This window comes from Oncorhynchus gorbuscha, linkage group LG01 (assembly GCF_021184085.1).
Source record: "Oncorhynchus gorbuscha isolate QuinsamMale2020 ecotype Even-year linkage group LG01, OgorEven_v1.0, whole genome shotgun sequence".
NCBI classification, from domain to species: Eukaryota; Metazoa; Chordata; class Actinopteri; order Salmoniformes; family Salmonidae; genus Oncorhynchus; species Oncorhynchus gorbuscha.
The window spans coordinates 26,790,881-26,817,165 of record NC_060173.1 but is presented as its reverse complement, the minus strand read 5'-3'; positions in this window follow the sequence as shown (position 1 = coordinate 26,817,165).

Here is a 26,285-nt window from a genome sequence, read left to right as displayed (position 1 = left end):
TCATACAACGCTGTGTACTACTCCTTTCAAAGAACAGCGCAAACTGGCCCTAACCAGAATAGAAAGAGGAGTGGGAGGCCCTGGTGCACAACTGAGCAAGAGAAAAAGCACATTAGAGTGTCTTCTTATCATACCTCAGATTGGCCAATAAAAATAAAAGATTAAGATGTGCAAAAGAACACAGACACTGGACAGAGGAACTAGGAAGCCAACATCCCAGAGTCACCTCTTCAATGTTGACGTTGAGACTGGTGTTATGCACTAGTTAAATTTCTAAGTGACCCCAAACTTTTTAACGGTAGCACATATCGACAGTTGTCACAGTGACGTCATGAACATTCTATTGACGTTCAACATCAACCTTGACGTTGTCGTCATGAAAAACAACAGTCAGCATAACATCAGCAGCCTGGTGTTCCAAAATAGCATAACTAGTGCATTTAACACCAATAAACCCTCCTGTTTAAAAATGTATTTAATATATGTCAATCTAGCAAACCAGGCAACTAAAAGCAACTTTCTAAACAATGTTTTGGTATGTTCCTAGCTTGTTAGCTAGCTAGCTAACTTAAATAATGACCATATCATATAGCTGAGAACGTGTACACTTTAGCTCATTTGTCTTCATTATTACAGAAAAATAAACTCCAAACAAGATCATTATTTACAAGTTAATGTTGAGCCAATTAGAGAAAATAGCTTATGGTTGTGAGTGTGGGACGAAATAAATAAAAGTGGAGACAACATTCTCTGTGTTCTCTTTTCGACTCCTTCCGCATATTTGCAATCAAACGGCAGAATTTTTCCTTAGCGATCATACTCTATTACCATCGAGCATTCCACTGATTTCAAAACTTGGTCCTCCAGAGAGTGGAGACCAACACATTTGCAGTTCTACCACTACGTTCCTGCCTTTTTTCGTGGCTAAACCAACTACTTACAGATTGCATACAAGTTTGTTATTAAGAGAAAATAAAGTTCACATGTTCCAGAAGGCATTTCTGCCCCCCAAAAATGCATTATGATAAATTAAATAAAAATGCCTCCTCTCCTGTGAAGTAGTGACAGGTGACATACGCCTACTTTCCTGAAACTAGTCACATATAGGATCAAAAATAATAATTGCATGCCAAAAATGTAATTTTTGTAATGGCAATCCTGGTTATAGGTAACAATCCTTCTCATGAACTGCCAACATTATTATGCATATTATTTGTTAATTATGGAAGTTAAGTTATGCAAGATTTTTTAATACATTGCCTTCGTAAAGTATTCAGACACCTTGACTTTTTACACATTTTGTTAGGTTTTTCAAAAATGTTTTAAATTAAATAGACTTCTCAGAAATCTAGACACAGTACCCCATAATGACAAAGCAAAAACAGTTCATTTTTATTTGTGTATATGTATAAAAATATATATATATATATATAAATAAGTATTCAGACCCTTTGCTATGAGACTCGAAATTGATCTCAGGTGCATCCTGTTTCCAGTGATCATCCCTGAGATGTTTCTACAACTTTATTGGAGTCCACCTGTGATAAATTCAATTGATTGGACATGATTTGGAAAGGTACGCAACCGTCTATGTAAGGTCTGACAGTTGACAGTGCATGTCAGAGCAAAAACCAAGCCATCAGGTCGAAGGAATTGTCCGTAGAGCTCCGAGACAGGATTGTGTCAAGGCACAGATCTGGGGTAATAAAACATTTCTGCGGCATTGAAGGTCCCCAAGAACACAGTGGGCTCCATCATTCCTTAAATGGAAGAAGTTTGGAACCACCAAGACTTTCCCTAGAGCTGACCACCCAGCAATTCTGAGCAATCGGGGGAGAAGGGTCTTGGTCAGGGAGATGATCAAGAAGCTGATGGTCATTCTGACAGAGCTCTAGAGTTCCTCTGTGGAGATGGGAGAACCTTCCAGAAAGACAACCATCTCTGCAGCACTCCACCAATCAGGCGTTTATGGTAGAGTGGCCAGACGGAATCCGCTCTTCAGTAAAAGGCACATGACAGCCCGCTTGGAGTTTGCCAAAAGGCTCCTAAAGACTCTCAGACCATGAGAAACAAGATTCTCTGGCCTGAATGCCAAGAGTCACATCTGGTGGAAACCTGGCACATCCATACGGTGAAGAATGGTGGTGGCAGCATCATGCTGTGGGGATGCTTTTCAGTGGCAGGGACTGGGGAGACTAGTCAGGATCGCCGGAAAGGTGAACGGAGCAAAGTACAGAGAGATCATTGATGAAAACCTGCTCCAGAGCACTCAGGACCTCAGACTGGAGCGATGGTTCACCTTCCAATTGGACACGCCCCTAAGCACACGGCCAAGACAATGCAGCAGTGGCTGAATGTCCTGCAGGGTCCCAGCCAGAGTCCGGACTTGAACCTGATCTAACATTTCTGGAGAGACCTGAAAATAGCTGTGCAGCTACGCTCCCCATCCAATCTGACAGAGCTTGAGAGGATCTGCAGAGAAGAAGACTCTAGGCTGTAATCGCTGCCAAAGGTGATACAACAAAGCACTGAGTAAAGGTTCCGAATACTTATGTAAATGTAATATTTCAGTTTTTTATTATATAAATTTGCACAAAAAAATAGAAACTTGTTTTTGCTTCGTCATTATGGGTTATTGTTTGTAGATTGATACATCTATTTCATCAATTGTAGAATAAGGGTGTAACCTTACTGTCACGGACGTCCTCCTCTTCATCTGAAGAGGAGAGTCGAGAAGGATCGGAGGACCCAAATGCGGTGTGGTATGTGTTCATCATGAATTTTAATAAAGAAAACACTGAACACTGAAACACACTATACCAAAACAATAAATGAAATAACGACCGTGAAGCTAATGAGAACTGTGCAGACACAAGCAATCAACATAGACAATCACCCACAAACAAACAGTGAAACCCAGGCTACCTAAGTATGATTCTCAATCAGAGACAACTAATGACACATGCCTCTGATTGAGAACCATACTAGGCCGAAACATACAAATCCCCAAATCATAGAAAAACAAACCTAGACTGCCCACCCCAACTCACGCCCTGACCATACTAAATAAATACAAAAACAAAGGAAATAAAGGTCAGAACGTGACACTTACAAAATGTGGAAAAAGTGAAAGGGTCAGAATACTTTCCGAAGGCACTGTAAATATGTAGAAGAACAACAAATATTTGTGGGATTGGAAAATGTAGACAATTACATTGATGGAAGCTATCTACCTTTTTTTTTACAAAAAGAAAGAAAGTTGTTTGATTGAACCTCCCTGCAGTGCCAGTCCAGATGGGCAAAATGTGTACTTTGGAGATTATTTCATTGGTTCCATTATGCCAGGCAAGATCAATCAAGCACAACTAATGTAAAAGACTGTAATGTGAAAGATACTAATGTGAAATGCTAATGTGAAAGAAACTATTTGAACCCAGGTGTGATGTTTAGAGATCTGTGTATACTGCCCCTGAACATCTGGTGCGCCCTCCACCATGTTTACAGCACTGCGATTATGTTAAAGCCATTTGTAAGGCTGTCAGGTGTGACTATAATTTAAGATCTCATTTGCCTTTCTGATTGCCGTGTCTTGGTTGGTACGAATAATTATAGCCCTGTGTTATCAGTGCTCTAACCACCATTGTGTTATCAGGGCTTTAACCACCCTTGTGTTATCAGAGCGCTAACCAGTCCTGCCGCCATCCTCAGATAGCATGTGGACGCTATTAGTCAAATACATACATGTTTCTTTGTTCGTTTTGAGACTGGTTTTATCAAGTAGACATTCAATAACTCTGGAGTATGTTAATGAATAATGTCTTAAATTGCATGTATGAATGTATTAGCATCATGAGGGATACTACTGACCAGTGGTGTAAAGTAAAAATACTTTCAAGTTGTACTTAAGTCATTTTTCGGAGTATCTGTACTTTACTTTTTATTTTTTACATTTATATATATATATATTTTATATTTATATTTTTTGACATCTTTTACTTTTACTTCAATGTATTCCTAAACAAAATGTTCCCTAACACCCAAAAGTTCTTGTTATGTTTTGAATTCTTAGCAGGACAGAGAAATTGTCAAATGCATGCATTTGTCAAAAGAACGTCTCTGGTCATCCTTACTGCATCTGATCTTAATAAAAGGAATTTGAAACTATTTATAGTTTTACTTTTGATAGTTAAGTAAATTTTAGCAATTAAATTTACCTTTGATAATTAAGTATATTTAAAACCAAATACTTTTACTCAAGTAGTATTTTACTAAGGGTGAATTTCACCCTTACTTCAGTCATTTTCTATTAAGGTGTCTTTATTTTGACTCAAGTATGACAACTGTCTACTTTTTCCATCACTGCTATTTTTTATTTTTATTTTTTTAAATTTTACCTTTATTTAACTAGGCAAGTCAGTTAAGAACAAATTCTTATTTTCAATGACAGCCTAGGAACAGTGGGTTAACTGCCTGTTCAGGGGTAGAACGACAGATTTGTACCTTGTCAGCTTGGGGATTCAAACTTGCAACCTTTCGGTTACTAGTCCAACACTCTAACCCCTAGGCTACCCTGTACGAAAAGATTTATTGAGATAGTTGCCTCGAAAGTTGATAATGTGTCAAACCTATAATTGACTTGTTGCGTGTCCAGGAAAAACATTTTACCGTAAAGATTATGATGGATAAGTAAATCAAATGTGCTTTTCAGACACTCAGGCAACATTATATTCACTATATATACAAAGTATGTGGGCACCCATCATATTAGTTGATTTGGCTATTTCAACCACACCTGTTGCTGACAGGAGTATAAAATTGAGCACACAGGCATGCAATTGCCATAGACAAACATTGGTAGTAGAATGGCCTTACTGAAGAGCTCAGTAACATTCAACGTAGCACCGTCATAGGATGCCACCTTTCCAACAAGTCAGTTGGTCAAATTTCTGCCCTGCTCGTGCTGCCCCGGTTAACTGTAAGTGCTGTTATTGTGAAGTGGAAACTTCTAGGAGCAACAACAGCTCAGCCGCGAAGTGGTAGGCCATATCAGCTCACAGAATGGGACTGATGAGTGATGAAGCGTGCAGCACGTAAAAATAATCTGTCCTCGGTTGCAACACTCACTACTGAGTTCCAAACTGCCTCTGGAAGCAACGTCAGCACAATAATTGTTTGTTGGGAGCTTAATGAAATGGGTTTCCATGGATGAAAAGTGGCCAAAGTTTGGTGAATGAGTGTTGTCCTGGGGCTGTTTTTCATGGTTCAGAATATGCCCCTTTCTTCCAGTGTAGGAAAACTTAACGCTACAGCACACAATGACATTCTAGACGATTCTGTGCTTCCAACTTCATAACAACAGTTTGGGGTAGGCCCTTTCCAATGCACAAAGCAAGGTCCATACAGAAATGTTTTGTCTAGATCGGTGTGGAAGAACTTGACTGGCCTGCACAGAGCGTTCTGTGAAGAAAACCCATCAGTTCACTGGAGTGCAATCTGCCACCATGATTTCAGAGGCTATACACAGACGGTAGAGGTAGTCAGGGGGGCAAGGAGCAGGAGCCACCCCTGTCCCCATGATGATGCGGTGCCAGCCAGGCCATGGTTCAGCACAGAGCCTTGCTTATTTTTTCTTAAACTGAAAGGTAAGGGTTTGCTTCTCATAACAGGTGTGTAAGCATGCCAGCCAACACTGAATAAAACATTTAAATGACCCATGGGAGGTTGAATCTTGAATGATGACTGAAGGTATGTATACACTACTGTCATAATGTTTGTTGCTGATGTTTTAAACACATTTTATGAATATCCATTTTTGGAGTTGATCTAATTTTACACTTATTCTACCCACTCATTTATTATATGTGGAAAAGCGGCATGATGTATTGAACATTGCTAACATTATGTGAATGGAAGATGATAAAGAGAGAGAAGAATCCTTGAGGACTAGGAGAGTTTGTATGACAGATATTTAGGAGGAAGAAAGAGATGGAGATTATTCTACATTGCAAAATGTGAGAGAACACACTTTAGGTGCCCATTAAACCTAAGTGCTGAGTCTAGAACTGAGGGGCAACAAACATTTCTAAATGTGAAATAGCCTTTCTCACAGAGTAAAAACTAAGCTGTGCAGCATTTAAATGCAGTTTAAGCACTCTTAAAAACATAAAATTGGTCTAAAGATGACATCTGAGATATGGGTAGGATTATAAACAGGTTATCACAGCAGAGATCTGGTCAGAGATGTAGGAAGAGAGAATCCATTAATATACAAACAATTTATCGTGTCTATTACCAAACATAGATTTCTGGGCCAGTGTTTTAGTCATAGTTTATGTTTTATAAAGTAACAGGATTCTAAGACTTAGAATGGAATTACTTTTCACTGGGGCAGGTCTCCAAATAGAACAATTACAACCAAAAACACACAGTTAAAACACTGATGAATAAGATAGTTGTATCATATCATTTTTTTACTAGGCAAGTCAGTTAATTAAGAACAAATTCTTATTTTCAATGACAGCCTAGGAACAGTGGGTTAACTGCCTGTTCAGGGGCAGAATGACAGATTTGTACCTTTTCAGCATTGGGATTTGAACTTGCAACCTTCTGGTTACTAGTCCAACACTCTAACCACTAGGCTACCCTGCCGCCCCATCAATATATTTCAGCATCAAACACAGAAGTGTTGAAGTAGACCATGTTATGTTTATGCATCATATTTGTTTTGTGCCTCAATATTTGTATCTGTTGCAGAATGATATCTCCTAGATGAAATCAGTGGACACCAAACAAATTTCTAAGACTTTTGAAAGTGCTTTATCTCACGAATAGACAGGTAAGGTTACCAGACACAGTAGTTAAAACACAAAGCTATTAGAACGAGACTATTTGCCAGGTATATACTTGGACATGGTGCACTCACAGTCATAAAATGTGTACTGGAGTGTTGGCTAATCCCTGTAGTTTGTCCCGCTAGTTATTCCTCACATCTGATAATGCTTCCTGTAACTGCTGTGAGAGACACAACCCCAAGGCTGTTGTGTCGATGGATCTAGCTAGGTCTATTATTAAGGCTGTTGTTATCAATAGATCCATCGTGCTCACCTCACCTGCTTCTGTTCTGTTATCAGTGAGAGCCATATCTAGTGCCGTCTGTCTCGCTGGGCCCTACTGCAAGAGACAGGCTTTTAGACTCACTGTCTGTCTGCAGGTGGTTGCCTGTAGGCCATCCATCCACACCACAACCTTGACACTAATGAGTCAATGAGCACGGAAATGGTGTGTTTTTTTTTTCTTCGTTTCCTGGCAGCTCCAATCGCAGAGAGGGGTGGAGGCTTGGGGGACGGGGGAGCGAAAGAGAGAGAGAAAAGGGGGGAGGAAAAAAGTGAGGAGAAATGGAGGGAGAGGTAAATGAAAGGACAAGAAGGAGTGAGGAGTGGGATGAGTACAAATCAAATCAGGATAAGAGAGGAGGATAAGAGAGGACGTAGAGGAGAGGAGAGAGATTGTGTTAGCCTGAGATCCCAGAGGGACTGGCTGTGCTTGGAGGTTGACAGTCCTGAGAGCCCCTGTCCTTCAGCATGGTGTGTTTGTCTGCAGCATTATCTCCAACTTACCACCGAGTAGCAGCCATTCATGCCCACAGAACACTACTTGCATTTCAATGGCTGCAAGCAAGAGCACTACCTCCCTTTCGCTCTCTTTCTCTCCCTATCTCTCCTTCTCTGTCCTCTTTCCTTCTCTCCCCTCCCCTCTCTCTCTCTCTCTCTCTCTCTGTACATCCTATAACTTAAAACACTAAAGAGGTGACATCCTGCCTATTACATTTTCCCACCAAGGAGAAGGGTGATTAGAGGTTTTAATAATTATTTTGAGTGTAGCAAAATCGAAATGTTTGCAAGTTGTCCCCAATAATTGAGGCAATTAATAGTGCTGTGTCATGACTGTGCACCAGAATCCAAATAGGTCAGATCAGCTTTGCAATGAATAACTTCAATCAGACCCCCTCTCACCCTAGAGGGGTAAGGAAAGAACTAGTGGGGGTTAACAACTCATGACCTATTGTAAATCAAGGGAGAAGATTCAGTTCTGTGCTCTCAAGATTCACCAAAGGAATGTACTTTGTTTCAATGTACTTTTTTCCTCTGAAAGTCTAAGACATTCATAAGCAAATACTGGAACAATATTTCTAACATAGAACGCGAGGAATGGTCAGAGGCAATCTATAGAACACTAATGTAATTTTTAGATGTCATAAAAAACGTAATAAAGGAAATCCTGTAAATTGGAAAGTATACCCACCACATACAGTATATGAAGTTTCCATGCTCTGCGTTATGTATGTAATATGAAAAATTATTAAACTGTTTTTGTTCAGAAAGGGATGTGATTTGAGAAGCTATAAGAGATAATTGTTTTACCTAACTTTGCTCAGTGAGTGGTTACTGCCCTGAGTGAGGTCAGGGAGGGTGCCGGCCGTTTTATTTATTTTATTTCACCTTTATTTAACCAGGTAGGCTAGTTGAGAACAAGTTCTCATTTGCAACTGCGACCTGGCCAAGATAAAGCAAAGCAGTTTGACACATACAACAACACAGAGTTACACATGGAATAAACAATCACACAATCAATAATACAGTAGAAAAATCTATATACAGCATGTGCAAAGGAGGTAGGAAAAGAGAGGTATGGCAATAAATAGGCTGTGGTGACAAATGAATTACAATATAGCAATTAAACACTGGAATGGTAGGATGTGCAGAAGATGAATGTGCAAGTTGAAATACTGGGGTGCAAAGGAGCAACATAAGCCTACCGGAACTGCCCGTTTCGAGCAAACTGTATAAATGATGGGTACAGAAAAAACAGACGGATTACCAGGACGGTTTGCCAGGACGTGTACTCAAAGCATGCCCGGCCCAACTGTCAAGTGTCTTCACTGACATTTTCAACCTCTCCCTACATGTGTCAAGCAGACCATCATAGTCCCTGTGCCCAAGGAAGTGAAGGTAACCTGCCTAAATGATTACCGCCCTGTGACACTCACGTCGGTAGCCATGAAGTGATTTGAAAGGCTGGTCATGGCTCACATCACCAGCATCCTCCCGGACATCCTAGACCAACTCCAATTTGCATACCGCCCCAACAGATCCACAGATGATACAATCTCAATCACACTCCACATTGCCCTTTCTCACCTGGACTAAAGGAACACCTATGTGAGAATGCTGTTCATTGACTACAGCTCAGCGTTCAACACCATAGTGCTCATGAAGCTCATCACTAAGCTAAGGACTCTGGGACTAAACACTTCCTCTGCAACTGGATCCTGGACCTGTTGGCCCACTCCCAGGTGGTAAGAGTAGGCAACAACACTGCCACGCTAATCCTTAACACTGGGGCCCCACAGGGGTGTGTACTTAGTCCTCTCCTGTAGTCACTGTTCATCCATGACTGCGTGGCCAAACACGACTCCAACACCATCATTAAGTTTGCTGACGACACAACAGTGGTAGGCCTGATCACCGACAACGATGAGACGGCCTACAGGGAGGAGGTCAGAGCACTGTCAGTGTGGTACCAGGACAACATCCTCTCCCTCAATGTGAGCAAGACAAATGAGCAGATTGTGGACTACAGGAAAATGCGGGCCGAACGGGCCCCCATTAACATTGATGGGGCTGTGGTGGACCGGGTCAAGAGTTTCAAGTTCCTTGGTGTCCACATCACCAACAAACTATCATGGTCCAAACATACCAAGATAGTTGTGACGAGTGCAGGACAAAACCTTTTTCCCCTCAGGAGACTGAAAAGATTTGGAATGGGTCCCCAGATCCTCAAAAGTTTCTACATCTGCACCATTGAGAGTATCCTGACCAGTTGCATCACCGCCTGGTATGGCAACTGCTCTGCATCTGACCGTAAGGCACTACAGAGGGTAGTGCGGACGGCCCAGTACATCACTGGGGCCAAGCTTCCTGCCATCCAGGACCTATTATATAATCGGCAGTGTCAGAGGAAAGCCCATACAATTGTCAGAGACTCCAGACTCCCAAGTTGGAGAATGTTTTCTCTGCTACCGCACGGCAAGCGGTACCGAAGCACCAAGTCTTGGACCAAAAGTCTACTCAATAGCTTCTACCCCTAAGACATTAGACTGCTGAACAATTCATAAAAATCGCCACCAGACAATATACATTGACCCCCCTCTTGTACACTGCTGCTACTCGCTGTTTGTTTGTTACCTATGCATAGTCACTTTGCCCCCACCTACATGTACAGATTACCTCAACTAGCCTGTTACCCTTCACACTGACTCGGTACCGGTGCCCCATTTATATAGCCTCGTTAATGTTACTCTTATTTTGTTACTTGTTATTATTACTTTTTATTTTAGCCTACTTGGTAAATATTTTCTTCTTCTTGAACTGTGCTGTTGGTTAAGGGCTTGTAAGTATGCATTTCATGGTAAAGTCTACACTTATTGTATTCGGCACATGTGGCAAAGAAAGTTTGATTTGAGTTTGATTTGATTTGATTTAGCGCTGTCCTAAGTAAAGTATCTTCGAAAATGATTTTAAGTAGAACCATCCTGCTACTCTGCTCAAACCATTGATATAGGCTACCCTATATGTTCAAATTAGCCTCTTCAAGAGTGAATGGAAGGAAAGTCAACTCTGTAGTTCTGTTCGGGACTACGACAAGTCACCGGATACCGGACAACTACAAAAAAGGACAGCAATCTGCTATTGCTGGAACCATTTCAGACAATCAGAGCCTTACAAGCGTGCTGCAAAAAGGACCAACCCACTTTCCAAGGCTGCCTTGTTCACCGAGAGGCCCCCGGCGAACCCAGGCATTTCACGTAAATAAATTCATAATTTCTTACTCAACGCGGTTCGTGTGAAAAGTATATGGTTACTGTAGGTGAGAATATTTTCTAAATGTACCAATGTCCCTCTCACTCCCTCTACATCTCTTCTTTAATAACAAGCATCAATGTTGTTTTCAGCGTATTACGTCTCCAGTCAATAACCGGTGCAGAGTGTGTATGTTTATCCTGTGTTCCCATTTAAATAGCTAGTAAATAAATAATTAAACCAATTTGTGTAGTACTGAATCATACGTAAGGCTCGGGCTTTTGCAGATGCAAGGAGGTGACGACTGTTCAGAATGGTGATATGATACGAGGTTATGATTAATACGTTTACTGTTTATAGATGTGATAGGTAAAGACCTTTTAGAGTTTAATTCAGGAAATGGTAACTCTAAAGAACTGCTCACATGGTGCCCCAGATCCTAATGAGTTAATTGTTACATGATTCATTTAATCATAAACCATAGGGTGCAGGCCTTGTAAAGGTTCTCTCCAGTTTAGCCCTTAAGTATGGCCGCCAGCAGAGATTGACATTAGTCCAGTCTTGCAGTGCACAGCAGAAGCACGAGCAAGAAACAGTTGAGATGAAGGGACAGGAGAGAACCAGGAACCTAATGACAAAAGCAGAAAAGGAAAAATACTGATAGATGACAAACTGCGTTTGAAAACGGAACAATTAAATGAAATGGCAAAACAGTGTGACGACAAACGAGCACAAGCTCTTGAACAAAATAATCTTCTACAGGAACAACTAGATTTAGCCAAAAATAAATATGACAAAGTTCACGCAAACGAGATAAATCTGATGAGTTAGCTACAATCAGGGGCGCACAACTTGATAACATGCATGCAGTTATTGCTTTGAGTGAACAACACTCAATGCAATAATGTTGTAGTCGAAATAATGCAGACAAATTACGATCAGTTAATGAACACGAGGACCAAGTTGGATGACAAAACAACGGAACTCATTGAAGTCGCTGACTAAATGAATGATGAGAGAACCCAGGTGAAGAAGATGAAAAAATGTATTTCTAAGCAAACGGAGGAAATCTCATTGAATCTCTCGCTCCGCACTCAAGACCTCTACTTGAAAATCATGACAGATAAGTATGAGGCCAAACGGAGCAAGTGCGACACACACATGTCTAAAGTAAGTACACTAAGCATCCAAGTGGACTGCTATGCAGCAGAATACCACCCTTTGGTACCACCTGGAGGTACTCCAGAACAGTAACGCGCTAGAGCATGCCTACCCAACCAAGCAACCAAGCTCACAACCGGATCTCGGTACACAAAGGAGTGAAGACGACAGAAGGTTTCAGACTTTACATCTCTCATGGGTCCCTCAAGTCTTTTCCTCTTGGCAATTCGGCACAGAGGTATATGGCGCCTCCTCGCCAACAAAGCCAAAGATTTGCTTCTCGTCTTTGCCTTTCGGCTCAAAATTCAAAACAGGATGAAGCCTTGACAAAATTGTCAAATACTTTAGCACCTTTGACCCCATTCCAGGGAAGCCAAACGACACTGAGATGTTGTTAGCAGACATAGAGGACGCCTTGGATGGCTACGGGTATTGACAGGCTTTACCTGTTGAAGTGAACGTCAAATAGACACGTGACAAGGTTCATCCGTCTACAACAGCAACACGTGCAAAATAACTAAGCAAAACTTGCCACGGCCTTGAAAATAGAATTCAGTGGTATGCGACTTGCAAACACGACAGCTTGTTGGTTAACACTGTCAAACAAGCTCAGAATGAACACCCACAGGCATACTATCATAAGCTTTGTTCAACTTACTTTGGCCTCCTCACTGAAACAGGAATGGAAGAGCAAATACCATTCAAACAACTGTTTCTGTCAAACATGTATCCCAACTTCATTCACTACTTCAGCCCTACAGCCCATGTAAGTTTATCAATCTCAGAACTTAGAGAAAGCTTGCTAGCACAGCCTTTTAGGAACCAAAAGTGAACCGCGCTAAGAGCCCTGACATCTCAGTTTTTAATATTGAACAGGAGCACTCACTCCAGTTATCATGGATAGGAGCATTGAGAGATGACACCCAAAAACACTATCTACCACAAAACCACGACACCAATAACCACCATGGTAAGCATAACTACAGTGGCAGAAAAAGTATGTGAACCCTTTGGAATTACCTGGATTTCTGCATAAATTGGTCATCACATTTGATCTAAACTTCATCTAAGTCACAACAATAGACAAACATAGTGTGCTTAAACTAACTAACAACTAACACAGGAATTATTGTATTTATCTTGTCTATATTGAATATATAATTTAAATATGCACAGTGTAGGTTGGAAAAGTATGTGAGTATGTCACATTTAAATAGCAACTAAATAAATAATTAAACCAATTGTGTAGTACTGAATCATACGTAAGGCTTGGGTTTTTGCAGATGCAAGGAGCTGACGACTGTTCAAGGTGCAAAGGTGACTGCAAGAGCACAGCACAGAATGCTCAATGAGGTTAAGAAGAATCCTAGAGTGTCACCTACAGAAATCTCTGGAACATGCTAACATCTCTGATGATGAGTCTACGATACGTAAAACACTAAGCAAGAATGGTTCATAGGAGGACATCACGGAAGAAGCCACTGCTGTCCCCAAAAAAACATTGCTCCAAGCCTGAAGTTTACAAAAGTGCACCTGGATGTTCCACAGCGCTACTGACAAAATATTCTGTGGACAGATGAAACTAGAGTTGAGTTGTTTGGAAGGAACACACAACACTATGTGTGGAGGAAAAAATGCACATCACACAAACATCAAAACCTCATCCCAACTGTAAAGTATGGTGGAGGGACCATCATGGTTTGGGGTTTCATTGCCGCCTCAGGGCCTGAACAGCTTGCTATCATCGACGGAAAAACGAATTCCCAAGTTTATCAAGACATTTTGCAGGAGAATGTTAGGCTATTTGTCCGTCAATTGAAGCTTAAGAGAAGTTGGGTAATGCGACAGGACAACGACCCAAAATACAGAAGTAAATCAACAACAGAATGTCTTCAACAGAAGAAAATGCGCCTTCTGGAGTGGCCCAGTCAGAGTGCTGACCTCAACCAGAATGAGAAGCTATGGCATGACCTCAAGAGAGCAGTTCACACCAGACATTCCAAGAATATTGCTTGACTGAAACAATTTTGTAAAGAGTAATGGTCCAAAATTCCTTCTGACTGTTGTGCAGGTCTGATCCACAACTACAGAAAACCTTTGGGTCAGGCTGTCCCTGCCAAAGGAGGGTCAACCAGTTATTGAATCCAAGGGTTCACATACCTTTCCCACCCTGCACTGTGAATGTTTATACGGTGTGTTCAATAAAGAATTGAAAACATATTGTGTGTGTGTTATTAGTTTAAGCAGACTGTGTTTGTTTATTGTTGAGACCTCGAAGATCAGATCCCATTTTATGACCAAGTTATGCAGAAATCCAGGTATTTCCAAATGGTTCACATACTTTTTCTTGCCACTGTATAAAGAACATTGCCAACCAAACAGGTACCGCATCGATCGACCTGGCCTCTACGCTACTTCACTCAATCAACACAAGGGGTCAAGGTACAAGGGTAACAAGTGTGACAAGAGTCACTTGAATCCCTCTCCAGGACCTGCTCAATCAAGAAACAAGCGCACAGATTTTGACTATAGACAGATACAAATGTTGCGACGCACAAGGTAAGCAACATTGCAATAGCAGATTCCACTGAAACTGCGGTAGAGAACCCACTTGGTCACAAAGTACACCAGTCTGTCTTGTGAACACCCACTCCACTTTGTTGGTGATTTGACGAGAAAAAAACTACTCAAACAGGCCATACCTCAAAACAGTCTTAGAGACTTCTTTACCTGTGATGCGCTGATCGATTCAAGTTCAACAATTTCCCTCAAGAACTTCCAGAGCGTGTCACTTACCCACCCTGTGTACGTGACTAGCTTTGACACCCGAGCAGATGCTGATTGGGATAGATTTAATAGAACGTTTGGTACCTGTAATGGATTGGAAAAACAAACAAGTATGGTCACAAATAACCATGCATCCTCCACTGATACCACCGCTTCGAAGGCTACCTGCAATACATTACGCAATGACAAAGCAACAGCGACATCAACAGATAAACCCCTGGTGAACTTGGCCATGAGTCCGCCATTAGTGGCAGATGACAGTATGACAAGATCAACTTGAAAGTTGACTGAACTTGAGGTTTTCCTGTATGGCTTGGGTGAATTTCCAGCCAACACATACTGCCCTCCACTGTTTGGATTGGTTGCAAGTTCAAACCCCTGAGCCGTCAAGGTACAAATCTGTCGTTCTGCCCCTGAACAGGCAGTTAACCCACTGTTCCTAGGCCGTCATTGAAAATAAGAATTTGTTCTTAACTGACTTGCCTAGTTAAATAAAGGTAAAATAAAAATAAATAAATAAAATTGGCGGCGTGTGCCGAAATGGCACAATGGCTGAGGATGCCATACTGGCAACCTGGTCGCAGCAATCAATTTTGAAATGTTCAACATTTCAAAAGCGGCTAACTGCCACCACTTTCTTCCAAAAACGTTCAGATTCCCACTGGGAATGACTCCCCAGACGACACTCACTGCTTTAGGGGTGTGTGTGCTTTCACTCCACATTGGCTCCAAGGAAGTATCTTACTGGTTGTCGCAAGCCTCCCACATACACTCTATGTGGACACTTTGGTTAGATTGGGTGCTAAACTTGATACCATAAACCAAGTTCTGTGGTCTTTGGCGCAGCCAGCTCAAAACACCTTTTCTTTCGACCCTGTGCGGATGGCGTCCGGGCAGACTATTCCTGAAGCTTGCAAAGTGGTAACTGAGTCCTCAATGGTGGTACCGGCATGAACAACAGAGGTTTCTGTAAGACTGAACCTGGTGCCCGTGCTACCGAATGGAAGGCACTGCGGCATCCTTCCAACCCTCTCCACGACTATTTGACTTGGGGCTAAGAAAGGTAACTCGCTGTAGGAGCTAAACACTAGATCCACTTACCTCTTGGTGCCGAATCTGACTCAAGTAGATGTTTCCATTCTTTGGCACACTCAGTTAAGAACACTGATTGATTACTCCTCCCATGATTTTCAGCTGGTTATTCCTGAGATTGGGCAAGTTCCTTCCTCCCTAGACCCATGTGGTGAGGGAGAGGCACATTTTACTTCTCTGTCAAAGGCAATCACAAAAACTCCCATATTACCAGTTGACGACAAATCCACGTTCAGACTGGACGTTGAGTCACAACCCAAAGGACACATTGATGAGGCAACAGCCAATGATTCCCCCACCACTGACAAGCCATCATCAACTGATGTAGACCTGTACGATATCACTAAACCATGTCCTGGTTGCCATTTACAGGTACTGCAGCTATTGACGGAGGCAGACACACTTGTAAATGACACTGAACACTAAAGGACTTGTTTGACAAACACAGGGATATCTGGTAGACAGACTCGCTGTATTTCGGGGTTACGGGTATTCATGTGGTGAATATTCCTACACCACACGGAACAGCTCCTATGTTTGTGAGACAATGCAAAATTCCGCTTGCAGCGTACGCGGTGGCACAGGAGATTATCGAGCCACGACTAGTAAAACAGATACTTAGGGAATGTAAGAGTACGTACAGCGCGCACATGTGGCCTGTGTTGAAACCAACAGGAAAATTGCATCTTACTATAGGCATCTCAACAAGCTTGTTCTGTTTTCACGTTGGCCAATGACACAGCTCGAGCAAGAGTTGCCAAAGCTGGCAAGTGCAAACTACTTTTCCACCGTAGATGTGGCGAATAGTTTTTGGACTATGAAAGTTGACCCTCGTGACCAAAACCAGCTGGCTTTCTCAAATCAAAGTTTATTTGTCACGTGCGCTGAACACATCAGGTGTACCTTACAGTGAAATGCTTACTTACAGGCTCTAACCAATAGTGCAAAAAATGTATTAGGTGAACAACAGGTAAGTAAAGAAATAAACCACCAAGAAAAAGACAGTGAAAAATAACAGTAGCGAGGCCATATACAGTAGCGAGGCTATAAAATTAGCGTGGCTACATACAAACACCAGTTAGTCGGGCTGATTGAGTTAGTATGTACATGTAGGTATGGTTAAAGTGACTATACATATGTGATGAATAGAGAGTAGCAGTAGTGTAAAAGAGGGGTTGGGAGTAGGCACACAAAGCACTTAGCCCGGTTAGCCAATGTGCGGGAGCACTGGTTGGTTGGGCCAATTGAGGTAGTATGTACATGAATGTATAGTTAAAGTGAATATCCATATATGATAAACAGAGTAGCAGCAGCATAAAAGAGGGGTTGGGGAGAGGCTCCCAATGCAAATAGTCCAGGTAGCCATTTGATCACCTGTTCAGGTGTCTTACGGATTGGGGGTAAAAACTGTTGAGAAGCCTTTTTGTCCTAGACTTGCCACTCCGGTACAGCTTGCCCATGCGGTAGTAGAGAGAGTGGATGGAGTCTGTATGGTCTAGGCACCATTATGGTCTAGGCACCATTAGTAATTCCTGTATCCCCCCATTTATTTGCACGACCCAATACAAGAGGCCCCGCCTGATTGCATAGTAGGGAAGAGAGGGCTTACCTGAGCCATTGACATTCCTCCCGATCACCTTGACCTTCGCATGGCATCCTGTAGGTCTGGGTCTCTATGCTGAGAGGTACCGAACTGTCCCTTTAATTCTTGGGGCAGGTCGACCTCGGTAGAGGGGTGTGTAGGTTCTTCCCCATCCCCATTGGGGGTGCCCGAGGAGAATCCCTTCCGTTTTCCGTCCTTTGATGGGGCTTCAAATATAGCACATAGCCTCTGCTGGCTCCTTCCTTCCTCCATCTTGTATAACCCTTTGCAGGGGTCTTCATCAGAGGTTTCCTGGAATAGCTGTCGGAGGCTTTGGGTCTGTATTTCCTCCTCTGCTCCAGAGCACGAGGCCGAGGCTACGTTTCCTTGTAGGGCTACTACCTCGGGTTTGGACTTGTTTTTTTCTTCCTCTGTTTTCCTTCCCCCTACGGTGGCCTCGATCTTGGCATGTGATAGAGAGACCGGATTCCCTTTGTCCAGTGTGTAACGTCATCTGCCGAAGCTTCTTATATGGGGGTCAGTCCCTCCCGATCAATAATGGTACCTTCAGCTGGGGTACTTTCCTTTTTTCCACTTCCTTTCGGGGTGAGAATGGACAGACTCATGGTGGGGTAATAGTGGGTGTCTCCATGGACACAGGACACGGCTTCTTTGTCTGACAGCGGTGTTGCTGGCGTCACCATTTGCTCCTCCATGAATGTAACCATACTTCCCGAGGCGAGAATAGCTACCACGTCTTGTCCTTCTATTCAAACCGGAATCTCTGGGGCTGGGGCTATTTCTGCTAACCAACAGAGGTGATCCTGCTCTCTCTGACCGGGATGTGTGGGATGGGCAGCGATGACTCGGTGGCCATGGACTCGTCCTTTCTGGGACATTGTGGGGTGTAATGGGTCTGGAGACCGGCATTTATAGCACCAACACTGTTGTGTGGGTGACGACTTCTCCCTGTCCGAAGCAGGTTCGGTTGTTTCGGTGCTGGGGTTAGTTGGGAAACGAGCTTGATAGAGTCCTTCCAGTCCTCCTTTTCCGCTATTAACGTCACCCAGGTAGATCGATACATTTCCGCAGTCTGGGCTATGTTGTCGGCTGACGACGGGTTTACTTGCCCCACAACACTTTTTAAGTCCCTGGGTAATTCCCTAATAATCTTGTCCACTACGAGTGTTTCTTGTTTTTATTTAACCTTTATTTACCTAGGCAAGTCAGAACAAATGTGTATTTACAATGACGGCCGAGAAACAGTGGTTTAAAATTCTTATGGCTTGGGGGCAGTGTTTCGAGGTTTGGATGACAAGCGTTCCCAAGGTAAACTGCCTGTTACTCAGACCCAGAAGCTAGGATATGCATATAATTGGTAGTTTTGGATAGAAAACACTCTAAAATTTCCAAAACTGTTAATGTAATGTCTGAGTATTTCTGAACTAAAATCCATCCAGGAAGTTTGTTTCTTTTTATGTGGGTAGTTTTCAATTGAATGCCTATAGAGTATACCTAATGGGTTAGGACCCAGATTGCAGTTCCTATGGCTTCCACTAGATGTCAACAATCTTTATACATTGCTTCAGGCTTGTTTTCTGAAAAATGAAGAAAAATGAGACCTTTCTGTTAGTGGATCGAGTGCGCGACCTTCGTTGTTTTTCCTTTCTATTGAATACGCTATTGTTCAGTTTAAATATTATCAATTATGTAGACAATTGACAACCTGAGGATTAATTATAAACATCGTTTGACATGTTTCGACAAACTTTATCGGTACTATTAGGATGTATTCAAGATGCATGTTTTGACCGCCTCTGAGCCAGTGGATTACTGAACAAAACGTGCCAACAAAACAGAGTTTTTGGGATATAAAGAGGGACTTTATCAAACAAAACAAACACTTATTGTGTAGCTAGGACTCTTGTGACTGCAACCAGATGAAGATCTTCAAAGGTAAGGGATTAATTGTACCGCTATTTTGGATTTCCGTGACTCTTCTACTTGGTTGGAAAATGTTTGTATGCTTTTGTATGCGGGGAGCTGTCCTCAGATAATCACATGGTATGCTTTCGCCGTAAAGCCTTTTTAAAATCTGACAAAGCGGATGGATTAACAAGAAGCTAATCTTTAAGCCGATGTATAACAATTGTATTTTTATGAATGTTTATTATGACTATTGCTGTATTTTGAATTTGGCACACTGAAATTTCACTGGATGTTGTTGAGGTGGGTCGCTAGCAGAACGCCTGTGCCAGAAAGGTTAACTGACTTGTTCAGGGGCAGAACAACACATTTTTACCTTGTCAGCTCGGGGATTCAATCTAGGAACCTTTTGGTTCCTGGCTCAATGCTCTAACCACTAGGCTACCTGCCACCCCGAACGTCGCAACGACGTGTCCTACTCCCTTCTCGGGCTCCAGACACTGTTTCATTAGTCGTATGAGTGCGAAGATCTGGACACGGACGGGTTGGTCAGCCATATATGTCCATGGATGGAACTTTACAGCTCTATCTATGGCGGTCAACTGGTACTGGGGCAGAATTTCGGTTTTTAGTCGCCCATAGCCAGCAGCCTCGCGAGGGTCCAGATCATAGTAGGCTTCCTGGGCTATCCCGGTCAAAAGATGAGCTAACGGACTCGCCCATTCGGTGGGGGCACTCTTCCAAGGTGGCCATCCTTTCGAACGTCATGAAGAAAGCCTCAATATTATCCTTCTTTGAGAGTCAAGGTAAGATGGCGTGAGCAGCCGCTCTCGGCTTCACTCTAGGTTCTTCTCGCCGGCTCAGCTGTCGTTGCATGAGTTCTATGGTTGCCTGCTGGGCTGTGATCAACTGTTGTAGTAGAGAGTAATCCATCCTTCTTGAATGGTTCCTCTAAGTCTACAGGTAGAGTTTTGCTTTCTTCACTTGTTCTTGTTAGCTCGTCCACCTAATGCCCATCAACGTCAGCGGACCAAGTACTTGGAGGTTGCTCTAAAGCAGAAAGATGGAATAAACGAGTCAGGAGCACGTTTTCTTAATTGAACAAATTTCAATATTGAGGTATTTTGTCCTTCTCAAACACTCCAACACAATCAAAGATGATAGACCAAGGAAAACACTAATCTTCTTCCTCACAAGAACAAGGAACACAAGGTGGCTATCTTTAACCTCTTGAAACTAAGGGGCACTATTTTCATTTTTTGAAAAATAACGTTTCCAAAGTAAACAGGCTATTTTGTCAGGACAAGATGCTAGAATATGCATATAATTGACAGTTTAGGATAGAAAACACTCTAAAGTTTCCAAAACTGTAAAAATATTATCTGTGAGTATAACAGAACTGATATTGCAGGCGAAAGCCTGAGAAAAAAAACAACCAGGAAGGGACTCTTATTTAGAAAGCTATGCGTTCCTATGCGTCCCTATTAAGGAGTGAATGGGATATCAACCAGATTCCTTTTTCTATGGCTTCCCTAATGTGTCTAGTGTCACAATATATAGTTTCAGGCTTTTATTTTGAAAAATGAGCCTGAATGAAAACATTGCGTCAGTCGTCAGCTGGTGGCTCTCAGAGTGATTTGTGCGTAATAGACAAATGCGGCCATTGTTTCTCTCTTTCTTACTAAGAAGCCACCTGTCCCGGTTGATATATTATCGAATAGATATTTGAAAAACACCTTGAGGATTATTTATTTAAAAAAGTTTGCCATGTTTCTGTCGATATTATGGATCTAATTTGGAGTATTTTTCGGCGTTGTAGTAACCGCAGTTTCCGGTGGATTTCTCAACCAAATGTGAAGTACAAATGGAGTTATTTCGGCTTTAAAAATAATCTTTATGGGAAAAATTTAACATTTGCTGTCTAACTGTGAGTCTAGTGAGTGAAAATCAAAGGTAAACGATTTAATTTGATAGCTTTTCTGATTTTCGTGACCATGTTGCGTACTGCTAGCTGGACATAATGCTATGCTAGGCTATCGATAAACTTACACAAATGCTTGTCTTGCTTTGGCTGTAAAGCATAATTTCAAAATCTGAGATGAAGGGGTGATTAACAAAAGCATAAGCTGTGTTTCACTATTTTCACTTGTGATTTCATACCCAAGAATTCAAAGATCACCCCTCGTAGTAGTCACTTCTGTCATCATGAAGTGCCCAGAGAAACTAGTCAAGGATCATATCACGCTGTTCATTGACTATAGCTCAGCATTCAACACCATAGTACCCTTCAAGCTTATCACTAACCTTGAGACAATGGGTCTGAACCCCGTCTCGTGCAATTGGGTCCTGGACTTCCTGACGGGCCGCCCCCAGGTTGTAAAGGTAGAAAACAACATCTCCACTTCACTGATCTTCATCACTGGGGCCCCACAAGGGTGCGTGCTCAAAGTCCAAGTATACAGATTTGACGAAATTCTTGCAGATAAATTAAATATGAATGCTGTTTTGCCCATATCTACCTGGGTGACTTCATACTAAATGTCATGGAGAACGCTCATACTTCACGTTATCCGTCTGAAACTTTCCACATACACTGCTGCCATCTTGTGGACACCATCGGAATTACAACAAGAGTGATGACTAGAACTGGGACCTTTCTCTTTCTCTTTTTGTATTTTCTTCTACCAGATATCTTGTGTTATATTCTCCTATATTCAATACACATTTCCACAAATGTCAAAGTGTGTCCTTTCAAATGGTACAAGGTATATGCATATCCTTGCTTCTGGGCCTGAGCTACAGGCAGTTAGATTTGGTATGTCATTTCAACAGAATTAAGGAAGATACAAATTAAAAGTTGAAACAGTTATTCATTACAATGCATCGTAGCTCAACCACATTTTCAATGCTATTTGTGATGCAATTCTGCCATTTATAAGTTACACCACGTAATTTGTCTGTACATATTATTTACTGCATGGTTATGCTATATGTAGCTGTATAGATTAGGCCTTGCCTTGTAACTGCAGGTACACATTTCTGTAGCCTGGTAGATAAAACTTGCTTAAATCATAGGTAAATTATATTAAAAATCAACACATCTAGTGTAACGGATGTGAAACGGCTAGCTTAGTTAGCGGTGTGCGCTAAATAGCGTTTCAATCGGTTACGTCACTTGCTCTGAGACCTTGAAGTAGTGTTTCCCCTTGCTCTGCAAGGGCCGCGGCTTTTGTGGAGCGATGGGTAACGATGCTTCGAGGGTGACTGTTGTCGATGTGTGCAGAAGGTCCCTGGTTCGCGCCCGGGTATGGGCGAGGGGACGGACGTAAAGTTATACTGTTACATTGATGCTGTTGACCCGGATTACTGGTTGCTGCGGAAAAAGGAGGAAGGTCAAAAGGGGGGTGAGTGTAACGGATGTGAAACGGCTAGCTTAGTTAGCGGTGTGCGCTAAATAGCGTTTCAGTCGGTTACGTCACTTGCTCTGAGACCTCCACAAAAGCCGCGGCTTTTGTGGAGCGATGGGTAACGACGCTTCGAGGGTGACTGTTGTCGTTGTGTACAGAAGGTCCCTGGTTCGCGCCCGGCTACTCATGCCAGGAATATATTATATGCATATGGTTAGTAGGTGTGGATAGAAAACACTCTGAAGTTTCTAAGACTGGTTCAATCATGTCTGTGACTACAACATAACTTATGTAGCAGGCAAAACCCAGAGGAAAAACTGTTCCGAATTATTATTTTTTGCCTCTGACCGTTCCCTCAGTTCTCTTTGCCAAGGGATATTTGATAGCAACCATTTTACAGTTCCTACGACTTCCACAGGATGTCACCAGTCTTTGGAATTGGGTTGGAGTTAACTTCTTGCGTAGAGCAATCCCGTATCCGGGAGCGTAATCATAGCCTCAAGCTCATTACCATAACGCAATGTTAACTATTCATGAAAATCGCAAATTAAATAAATATATTGGCTCACAAGCTTAGCCTTCTGTTAACAACACTGTCATCTCAGATTTTCAAAATATGCTTTTCAACCATAGCAACACAAGAATTTGTGTAAGAGTATTGATAGCTAGCATAGCATTAAGCCTAGCATTCAGCAGGCAACATTTTCACAAAAACAAGAAAAGCATTCAAATAAAATAATTTACCTTTGAAGAACTTTGGATGTTTTCAATGAGTAGACTCTCAGTTAGATAGCAAATGCTCAGTTTTTCCCAAAATATTATTTGTGTAAGAGAAATCGCTCCGTTTTGTTCATCACGTTTGGCTAAGAAAACCCCCCGAAATTTCAGTTATTACAACGCCAAACTTTTTTGCAAATTAACTCCATAATATCGACAGAAACATGGCAAATGCAGCTGGAGATTACGCAATAATTGCAACGGAGGACACCAAGCGAGCACCTGGTAAATGTAGTCTCTTATGTTCAATCTTCCAATGGTATGCCTACAAATACGTCACAATGCTGCAGACACCTTGGAGAAACGACACAAAGGGCATGCTCATTCCTGGCGCATTCACAGCCATATAAGGAGACATTGGAACACAGCGCCTTCAGAATAAACTACTGCAGCATAAATACTGGAGGCTGAGACAGGAGGGGTCAGGAGACACTGTGGCCCCATCCAATGAGACCCCCGGACAGGGCCAAACGGGAAGGATATAACCCCACCCACTTTGCCAAAGCTCTACACAATATTGTGCTGCTGATGCCAGGTGTCATTAGCAGTCTCTTTCTGCAGTAAAGTGAGTATCAACAGGTATAATAAACAGATATATATAGAGTACAGGGAACATAAGGTTGAATATATTATTGTAGACCTGCCAGATCTACTGTCTCTTTTATATTATGACATTTCAGCTAGATCTACTGTCTTTATTATATTACAACAGACCAGCTGTATCTACTGTCTCCATTTCACTTTGGCCATTGTTGTGGGACTGCCCTCCCCTCAACAGCCTCAAATAGGCTATTTCATGTGGGTTGGGGTGGGGCAGCAGACACATGCATCTCACATTTCATTTACATTGCATTTTTATATACGTATTGCTTTTAAAATAAAATAAAAATCACAAATAATATTTTATATTATTAATTTCAAACAAGGGCATTAGCTATGAGAAGAACTTACCAGTCCAAAACATGTCCTCTCCGTTCAAAATATATTCCTCCACTTGGGAATCCCTAAATGATTTATCCTACAACAATCTCTGTCTCACTTTTCCAATCAATTTCTTCTAAAATTGTGTGTACACCTGTATATCTAGACTTCTATTTAGCTTTCCCTGACTTAGTCGCCATACTGATTTATAGATAAACAGCTGAATCTGCGCGTTTACCAAACAATGCTGTGCGTAATATGCGTAGCTCCTTCCGGTATAAAACTTCAATAGCGAATGACTCTTTAAGCCGGAGTTTACTACATGGGTTGGTCTTCCAACCCATAACCATTACATATTGCCGTTTACCTCAGCTCATTGGCTATCTACCCAGCTAGATTTCAAGACGATCAGTGGTCATTGGGTTAAAATACAGTCAATCAACGAAACAGTGGTCATATCATTGGTGCACAGTAATGTCATTACTTGTTGTCTTCAAATCGGTTTCTTTCAGTCAATACTTCCCGCGAAATGGCCCATCAGGTTTGGTTATGTTACAAACAAACCAGTTGATTGCAATGAAATCAATCATGACTGGAAAAGTCACGTTCTGTGTGGGTATTTACCCTGGAATGTGTCGTCGAAAATGGAATGAGACAGAATTCACGACACAAGCGCTTCACAAAATATTTTGTGTTAGGCTATAAAAACTGATTTTATCAAACAAAAGATCATTCATTGTGTAACAATGAGCATTGGGATTGCAAACAGATCGTCAAAGGTAAACAATTTATTTTAATGGAGTTTGTAAATCCTTTTTTAAATCTGACAATGCAGTTGGATTAGCAAGATTCTAGGTTTTCGATACATGTGAGACACTTGTATTTTCATGAATGTTTAATATGACTATTTATGTAGTGATCACCGTATGTTGTGGAATTTCAACCCGCTAACGGGTTCCATGCGCAGAGAGGTTGACTTTGTTGGGACTGAGGGGCAGTATTGAGTAGCTTGGATGAATAAGGTACCCAGAGTAAACTGCCTGCTTCTGAGGCCCAGTTGCTAATATTTGCATATTATTAGCATATTTGGATATAAAACACTCTGATGTTTCCAAAACTGTTTGAATGATGTCTGTGAGTATGACAGAACTCATATGGCATGCAAAAACCTGAGAAAAAAATCCAAACAGGAAGTGGGAAATCTGAGGTTTGTAGTTTTTCAAATAATTGCCTATTCAATATACGTGTTTATGGGGTCATATTGCACTTCCTAAGGCTTCCACTAGATGTCAACAGTCTTTAGAACGTTGTTTGATGCTTCTACTGTGAAGGAGGGGGGAATGGGCACTGAATGAGTCAGAGGTCTGCCAGAGTGGCATGAGCTGATCACGCGCGCTCACGTGAGAGTTAGCTCTGTTCCATCACATTTCTACAGACAAAGGAATTCCCCGGTTGAAACATTATTGAAGATTTATGATAAAAACATCCTAAAGATTGATTCTATACTTCGTTTGACATGTTTCTACAAACTGTAATATGACTTTTCGTCTGAACTTTCGCCTGGACTTGCCCGCGCGTCGTGAGTTTGGATTGTGTACTAAACGCGCAAACAAAAAGGATGTATTTGGACATAAATGATGGACTTTATCGAACAAATCAAATCATTAATGTGGAACTGGGATTCCTGGGGGTGCATTCTGATGAAGATCATCAAAGGCAAGTGAATATTTAGAATGCTATTTCTGACTTTATTGAATCCACAACATGGCGGAT